The following is a 9,102-nucleotide window of genomic DNA, read 5'->3' as shown; positions in this document are numbered from 1 at the left end:
GGGAAATGAGGCTGGTGGTTGCAGCCTTCGTCACTGTAAATACAACATCTTCCAAATTTCCTATTAAGTTGGTTACTCTGCTTCAAACAGAAGCAGTCTCTTTGGTATGCTTTAAACATATAACCTTTCAACTGTGAGAGTTTCAAAGGCTTTTTATGCTTGGTTGTGATTATACTGTTGGGAGTTACAAATCCTGTCTTGTCATTAACGAGTGTTAACTTTCACATATTTATGTTTTGCTTTCATTTTTTTGGTGTGGGATTATGTTCCATGCTGTGAGTTATGATGTCACAACCTCTTAAGAAAAAGATGTACCTTGATATACCTGTTGCAGAGCTTTGCATTGGTGCACCTGATTAAATTTCATTCAGTTTCATATAGGTGTATTTGCCAATGTGATCTTTTTTTCAAGCTGATTTAAAAAAACGTGTTCATTGCTTTCTGCTCTAAGATGATCTGTAGGGTAGGCTATGTTGCTGAACTAGCTGTCTAGTTAATAGGGGTGTGTGAGAAAAGTTCTGTACTTACTTTTAAATTCTTTTTACCCTATGATCTCATGTAGTCCAGAAACCTGAGTTTCCTAAATATATTTCCTGGCAGTGCTGCTTTGGAGTAATGTTTACTTGAAACTTTGGACTCTCTTGGTAGGTTTCTCTTGTACTTCCCTTGAGTCCTGCTGTGTTCTTTGAACATATTTTCTTGATTGGGGAAGTTGTTGGCTATTTCAGTTCCTCTTTATTTTGGTATTGCAGTACATTGAAAAGTTGGTTTCACGAGGATAAATTGGTTGACTTGTGTTCTTTTTTTTTTCTTTTTTACAGCATTGTCACTGATGTTGCAGTTGGTGTGAAGGTAGGATGTACACTTAGCAAATTGGGGGCAAATTGTTGATATATGAACTACTTTGAGAATCCGTAATTGCAAGTTGTCAGATTTTAACTGTTCATTGTCAGCTGATATTTAGTCAGCAATATATGCTTTATTAACCAAAAATCACTCAAGGTAAATTGAAGGTTCTACACAAAAGACTGTTCTAGGCACTGAACTGAAACAGTGGTTCTAGATCAGTGTTGTGGTGTTACCTTCTTATTTTAATGCTTAATTTTGCAGATTTTTTCAAAACAACACTTTCCCATTGTTGCATGGTGACTGTAAAAAACATATTTTCTTTCCCCCCCTATCCTTCTTTTAGAACAGTTACCACTGAAGTTAAAGAAGTTAAGTGACTCCCTGTAATAGGACACAAAAATATGGGAGGTAGAATTTGTTGTGTAGACAGAGAAGTGGGCGTTTGCTTTGCTTTACATTTCATTTCTCAAGTCGAGTTGTGAATTTATCTTATTTGTTATAACAAGGAAAGAGCTTCCAAAGGCTTGTTAACTTACTGTTTATTTCACTTTTGTGTTCAAATCTGTTGCAGGAATTAGATCAGTACTTTGTAGAAGCAGACTGAGAAATAATGAGAATGCAAAGATATATGGGACAAGGGAACTTTAGGTTATGTTGATGAATGCATGCCAGCAATTCTATTTCAGTAGTAGAAACGTGGAAGTTTTCTAGTGCATGCAGTTAAGCCTCCACATTTGTCCAGGGACTGTAGCTATACTATGTAGCTGCCTTTTCACCTGAAGCTGATCAGTGTTAACTGCTTGGTAAGCCACGTTTTGTCTAGTAAAGCTCTTTGGCTCAGATTCAGTATTGGTGCTGCTGGATTTGGACTAGTTCTTATATAATACAGCTAGCCTGTAGATAGAGCAGCTATTCTGTCAGATGTACCTGCATTATGTTTCTGAGCAAGCTTGCTTCTAGGAGGAGCTGTAAGAAGTCAGTCCCATAGATTCTGGACCCGTCTGGCTCCACATGTTTGTGCAGTATTGGAGACAAGCTTAAAACCCCTCTGAATTAAAAAGAAAGTGTAGTTATTAAACTACTTCTGTGGGAGCTAATCCCAATCAGAAATATGAACTGAAATAATTGTTGCATGGGAGAAAAAAGTGGTAACTGATTAAAATGTTAGGAATGTATTTAATAGTTTGGAGGAATACCTAAGGAAGTTCGAGTCTTTCAGAAGTAAAATGCCCCACGTGGGTAGTTTTGGGGCAAAACAATTTATAAATTGTCCTCAATCATGTCCAATGAAGAAGCAGTTTTAGGTAGACCATGTATTGCTTGAACCTTAAATTCTGATATTTTCACTTCAGGAGAGGTAAATGGATTCAGTATCCCTTTCACTCTTAACCATGACTGACTTAGAATCTTACAAGAACTTGAGCATCCATGAAATGCGTTGGAAGCGTGTAGTGTGATTTTGGAACCGTATTTTCAGGTACTAGCCAGACAGTGAAATGAAGACACTTCGGATGACATAACTGCTTCTTTCTGTTGGTTGTAGAAGTTATATTATGACTATAAGAAAGAAGGCAAGACAAGTGTATTGGAGGTAGTAATTAAAATAAATACAAGGAAAGGCACACAATTATCAAAAAGATATGCTCTTTGCCTTGTAAAATTAACTTATTCTCTGGATTTTTAAAGGAAACTGTCCATTTGTGCACAGAAGTAGTGGGAATAAATAAAAAGGATGATAGTTTTCTGAAAAAAGCTGATAAATATGGGAGGAGGAAACCGGTTGTATTCCAGAGCTTCTGTGATTATCTCCAGATACTAATAAGAATGGAAAATAGAATTTCTTGCTAATTGATATATGCAGTTTGGGTAGCAGTCTAATGCTAGCTTCAGTCATGTTCTGTGGAAGACCATGTGAAATATTTGTCCTTTATGTTTGACTGTTCATTGCTCTTGATGAACTGATATTTTAAAGTTGAGGAATGCTTTCCCTCTAAATGGTATATAAACAACTAGGAACATTCATCTGGCTTTCTTCTGGCTGTTTTCTTTGGGGTGCTTCGGGATTGTGTAGGGATCAAGATTTGAGTCCAAGAAGTTGCATCAGCAGTTTTAGTGTCCTTTTGGCACTGCTTTTATTGTGACTGGTCAGGGATTTACCTGTGTGAAATCAGCTTATCCAGGATACTTGTTTGACTTGATGCTTTCTTGAGATTTTGCACCTACTGGATATATACTGATCAGTTATACAGCACGTTTGTGATATATTCAGTTATGCTTGGAGAAAGGGATTGCGAGAAAGGCCACGATTGTGACACGTGACCCTTCTGTTTGGAAAAATTTGCTTTATTTTATCATCATCAGTCATGTTGATACAAATTTGAAAGTTATTTTAACTTGTCTGGCTGGTTCCTCTCTTAAACAGGAAACTGAACCTCTTAGTTAATTTTTTAAACCCATTCATAAAAGAGTAATAGTAGAAGTTAACTCTTGTAGTCTGGGAATGGTCTTTGAATTTAAAAAGGGCTTTTGAGCTTTAGGGACTGCATATGAGCAAGGCAAGTATAAAGTAAAAGGAATACTTGCTTATAATGTTTTATTAACAGTTTTATAGTCTCAGAGTTGCCTGCTAATGAGGCTGCTAAATTTGAAGCTGTTACCATTTATTTGTGCTGTACACTTTGATTTTATTTAAAGCGTTTTTGTTCATCAGTGTCGAATGTTCAATCTTGATTTTTATTTACATGTTGAGTCACCAGAAATTAACACCAAAAGCAGAGGAAAACATAAAACTCAAAACGGAGGAGGGAAAAATGACAAATTACTATTTGAAAACTTGGTTTACATAGAGTAAATGTGGGGATTTACGCAACTCAAAATATGCAGTGGGAGCACGCTTCCCAACTAAAATCTACCAGAGGAGCGGTGCGCTTTAATTTCGAAAGCGTTACAACATGTCAATGCAGTCATCTTGTAAATATCTGTGAAATAATTTATACTTGGTTTGGTCTATAATGTCTTGTTTTGCTTACCTAGAATTCATGGACACAAGGAAATGTCACTTAGCACGCAGTTCACCCTTCACACTACAATTTACGAAATAATAGCAAAAAGAATGAGCTTTAGCTCTGTGTCCAGTGTTACTTTGTGAACTCCCGTTGCATATAAGCAGTTTATGTAAAGTATTTTTTAAGAGAACAGAGCTAAAGATTCTAGTAATGATACTATATTCCGTAGTTAATCAGTTTTAAGTTTTCAATTTATTTAAGAAATTCCATACATTTTAAATTTACAGATTTCTTAATGCATAGTTTTAAAAATTTCCATATTATAGAAAGTGTTTGGTTTTTTTGTTTTAAGAAGATACATCTCAATTGCTCTGTTTTTATTACATGAGGTCCTTAGTCATTGAAAATGAAATGGCCTGCTAGATAGCTTCTAATCTGAAACTTCTCATTGCTCACTGGCTATGTAGGTTTGAATATCAGAATCTAATAACTGTAGTTTGAATTGCTGTTTTGTGTTCTTTTTACAGTTATGATGCTTTAATCTGGATAAGTAAACTGATTTGGCACTTGGAGTAATAGAGCCTTTTTCAACTGTTGAAGTTAATGTATGAAATATATAAAGTATCTTTTCTCTGGAGTAATTAAAAGGGTCTTCAGAGGGGCATAAAATGTGGTGTAAAGAATATAGGTCATGCAGGTGCGGGGAATAACTCAGGTGAACTTCTGGTGCATGTTGAAGATGATAGTTCTCTTTCATGGTATTTCATTGTGTGCCCCTTCAGTGTAATGTACCATCTTTCTCCTGGATGGTGTGCGTAGCTGTGGATTAAGTGGGGCCTGAACAATTGAGTGACTCATTTTGTGTATATGCATTGCACATTTCCAAATGTCTGAGGTGTACTTCTACCTGATGGGAGAAAAGAAGCAGTCATTCCTTCATGGTTGCATTATTTGGTACATAGTGTTTAGGAATTTGTAACATTCTTGATACTGCTTTGGGCTACACTGGCCAAAAATTGAACTTCAGCTGCCAAGTGTGGACAGCCCTAGTTATACCCAGTTGTTCTGTAAACATAGTTTTGTAATGTTCTTCTGCAAAAGTCAGAGCATCAGCCTTTGCAGGATGCTTAAGAAGAAAGGGAATTCTTGGTGTGTATTTAGTTGGTCATGTTAGGGTTGGGTAAAAGATGCTATGCACTACTATCCTAGTACTTTCTAATAGTTTTCTGAACAATAATGTGTCACAAAGTCCCCCTTTTTCGTGATTGCTGAAATTTAACATGGGGGAATATAATAGCATGGGGGAAGGGCAGTAGTTAAAACCAGAAGATATATGAGCTGATGGAGAAAAATGAGAGAGGACAAAGCAGCAGTGTCTGTAAGTACTCTTGAAGCATTGCCCACGTTTTTTATTAACTCCAGATCTGAGAGGTAATCTCTTACAAAATTATTCAACACTGACCCTTTTTTCCTACTAATAACTGAGAGTGTCCTTGTGGTAGAAACAAATATTGTGGATATGTTGTGACTTATATTTTCATTATACAGTGTACAGGTAAAATAGTGTAGGAAAAAGTCAGTTAGAAATTCTAGGAAGTTGTCAGAAGATAAGTTTAGACTAAAATTAAAAAACGATAAAATGTATTTAAATAGCTTTTTCCTTTCAGTTTCTTATTTTTCTGAAATCTATTTTGCCTTCACTGTTGTAATTTTAGATAAATAAAAGGGAGTGGTAGGACTAAAAAAACCCTGTTTCACTCATTCATACAGACAAATGCTATGTGATGTCTGTTTTATTGTATTTAAAATATTAGAATGAGAGTTTTGAGCTATCTTTGCATGTCTAATATAATTAGTGGTAGATTGCTAGTAGATTAGACAGAGTCTGGTAAGGGTAGTGTTATGAGAAAAATAGGTTGTGATTTGGAGGAGCTGTTTTAATTTTACGTTAGCTAGGGTAATGTTTTTAAATCAACTTTTGTGTTCAGTGATACTTAGTTGTAGCAACAGTAGACAGCGAAAAATGTGCAGAAGAGTCTGGCAGAGAGTGAAGTGTGACCAAGTTCAGAAGTTTAGAACTGGCATCTAGATTTGTCTTTTCAGCAATGGTATGGAGAACATGTCCGTGGTGACAAAAAAAACCTTCTTACACTGAAAGACATCTCTCTTTTTAACAGTAACTTCTGTAAATTGACCATGTTTGAAATTACTTTCATGTTTATTTAAACAGTCCACCCCAATTCTTTTTCCTTGTAACTTTGGTTTTGTTTTTTTTTTTTTTCCTTAATGCTCATTCTGCCACCATAATATATATGGAGAAATAAGGAGAGCTGAAAATGGAAAGGAAAATGTTGAAAATTAGTGTATGCTCTGTAGCAAGTATGCATCAGTGTAAGGAAAGCTTAGTATACTTACTTGGTAAGTTTTGATGTCTGTCACTAGTTGAAAATCACCTATTTCTATTTTGTAACAGAAAATCTATATCTGCATCTTAATTGAAGGGGTTGTAGGAAGAGAAATGTGATCACCTGCACCATTTGAAAAATATGAGCCAATACCAGCATAAAAATACCTTTCCCATTCCTTAGAGCTCTGGGCCATGTTTTCACAAGCAAATCATGCTACATTCCAGTTTTTTCTGTCACTTGTGCAACAAGTGTTTGGGTAGCCGCTTTGCAAACCTCTCTTGGGAACTTAACCAGGATAAAGCTAAGCTGACGTAGCAGGGAGTTACATATTTTTAGTCAGATTTGCACCAAAATGTGTGGTTGCATAAATACTTGTAGCAATATGGAATTAGGGAAGACAGAAAAGGAGGAAGTCACTGGGGCCAGGGAGAGGGTAGAAACTGTGGCTTTTGGTGGTAGTTTGTTCAAATGAGGTTGTGATTTCGCAAGCTGTTAATGGGACTGTGGTGTTTGATTTAGGGGTTTAGGTGTTTTTTGCAGCTGCAAATACATACAGCTGTTTTTAGCTTTTCATAAAATCATTTTTTTAATGAATGTATAACCTGAGTGTTGAGTTACAGACAAAATAGCACTAGGACTTTTAATTTATTATTCCAAAATACCAGAGAATCAAGTAGAAAATACCTTCCATGTGGATCTTATTTTGAGATATAGAAACTGCAACTGAAGGACCAAATGTGTATATCTAGGTGCCATCATTCTCTAACCAGAAAGCGAAGAACAACACATCCAGGTGGTAGCTCTAGTGAGTTCTCACCTATTCTAAGTTACTACAAGTTATTTACAGCTGCTTCGGAGTAACACTTTCTTTCCCGGTAAAAGTGGAATAGAAAGTCTGAAATGCTGGAATATATTATCCTGTTGGTGTACTTCCTGCTGGATGTTTGAAGTATCAACTGGTATTGAACTAGACTCTTGCCTGCAGTCTTTCATTACAACTGAAATTTTAAAGGTTTCCAAGTGAGACTGGGTGGCATGGCTTGAGTGGAGATTTGATTCTTTGCTCTTCAGCTTTGTGGTTTAATAGTCTGTCTTGATCTTCAATGCTTTGAGAAATCTGTCTCTTTTTCACATTGTTTTTTGAGAACCTGGAGGCTTTTCAGAGGAATTGAGACTTTCCTCCTTTCATTCTTAAAAGACTTTTCAGATTCCCTTGATTGCTGTCTCTCAATTTCTACAAATCTGTATTTTCATAGATTAGGTACATGGCGTGTACCGCACATGTAGTTGCAAGAAAAAATAATAAAAGATAAATTTTCACCTAGATCCTTCCTTATTGAAAAAATAAAAGTGTAAAAATGGTGAAATTAGTTGTTTGGATATGTAAACAATACATGGTTGGTTGAGGACAGCATGAAAAAGAATTGAAGTGGGGGGAAAAAAAGACAATACAGAGAGTAAGTATGGAAAGGTGGTCGTATTGTCTCTAGTTAACTTCATACTGAATTAAAAGCAAATTATGTTCTAAGTGAGTTATTGAGTGCCCATGGAGTTCATGTCCTTATTTGATAAGATTTCATGCTAATACAGTTAAATAGTGTAGTCTTTATAAAAAAATTTTCAATTAGACATACTCCTTGTATACAAGGTTCTTATGAAGTGATAACAAGCTTATAGTTTAAACTATATGCTTTGTAAAATACCTAAGAACCTGCATGGAATTTCTTTTGGATTGTATATTTGGACTTGGCTTGTCCTGTCCTGAATGAGTCTTCTGTGATCCTATAGGTATGAGAGGTGTAACATTACATAAATTGGATTGTGTGTTTTGACAACAGTGTGTATAGCCAGAGCATAAGGCAGAGCAAGTATCTCTTCTTCACTAAAGAGTATATGAGGGTGTATTTATGCAGTGTTTCATTAAAAATGTATCCTGTTGGAGATGAAGCTTTCATTAAATTCTGATCCATCACATGTAAACTGAACAAAGTTTATAAATGCTGTGCTTGGGGGTTTAAAGAGTGTTGTCCTGTTGCTTCCAACATCCAGTCCCCAAAGTTAATTTAAACATTGAATATTGAAGCTGTGTGTTTATGAGTGTATATCTGTTAGAGGGGAATGTTTAATGTCTGGGCTGGTTTTCTCATATGCTTTTATTCCTCTCCCATACTGTCAGGTTTCTGACTTTTTCTTTTAAATTGTTCCCAGATGTTGTTAGAAATTAAGTGTTTTCCAATGCTGTTAGATTTATTTAAATCATGAGATCTGTCTCCTGGCTTGTCATATCCCTTGGGAAGTTCATGCCTGTAGGCTGAGAACGACTGTGGTAAATGCACAGTGCAGCTAAATTCTCCTTTTTTCTTTAATCTGGGGGGAGAGAAGGAAGCGGGTGGGGGCAAAAGCATCTTAGTCTTGAGAGACGTTTGTAATATCAGTAAATATGAATACCACAAATAAGGGGATTTATCAGAAAATGTATTTTTCAGTATCTTTGAGTGTATTATTTATCTTTCTAGCGGGAGTTTAAGAAATTATTTTAGATGGTGCTGTTGACTTTTTAACAAAGTGCAGTTTTGTCACTTGTTTACTGTTTCTAGTAGTATTGGTTTAGTGTTCTTGTAGTGTCATAGTGCATCTACAAGTGCTTCTAATGAGCCTTCTGTAATACATTCAGTTTGTTATGTTGGTTTCAGCCATAACTTCTATCAGAGTCTCCATAGCTCTAAATTATTAGGAAAAGAGCTGATAATGTTTCTCTTTCATAAACAGTTGTCAGAAAGTAGTTTGATGCTTAAGAGATTAAACCTCTTTGGTAACTCTCAAGCCAAAGTTGTTACTCC

The 9,102-nt window shown here is 35.8% G+C and overlaps 1 protein-coding gene across 1 annotated transcript in view; it reads left to right on the top strand.

The window, feature by feature from the left end:
* The first annotated feature begins 823 nt into the window (after positions 1 to 823).
* Positions 824 to 9,102, top strand: part of PTBP2 (polypyrimidine tract binding protein 2) — a 51,299-nt gene continuing 43,020 nt past the window's right edge. The window contains exon 1 of the mRNA XM_010163087.1: positions 824 to 852. The gene's annotated coding sequence lies outside the window, so the exon portion shown is untranslated. The remainder of the gene's footprint in view (positions 853 to 9,102) is intronic.

The sequence above is a fragment of the Antrostomus carolinensis genome, unplaced genomic scaffold, assembly GCF_000700745.2.
Source record: "Antrostomus carolinensis isolate BGI_N321 unplaced genomic scaffold, ASM70074v2 scaffold2820, whole genome shotgun sequence".
Classification (NCBI taxonomy): Eukaryota; Metazoa; Chordata; class Aves; order Caprimulgiformes; family Caprimulgidae; genus Antrostomus; species Antrostomus carolinensis.
This window is presented reverse-complemented; position numbering and strand designations above follow the sequence as displayed.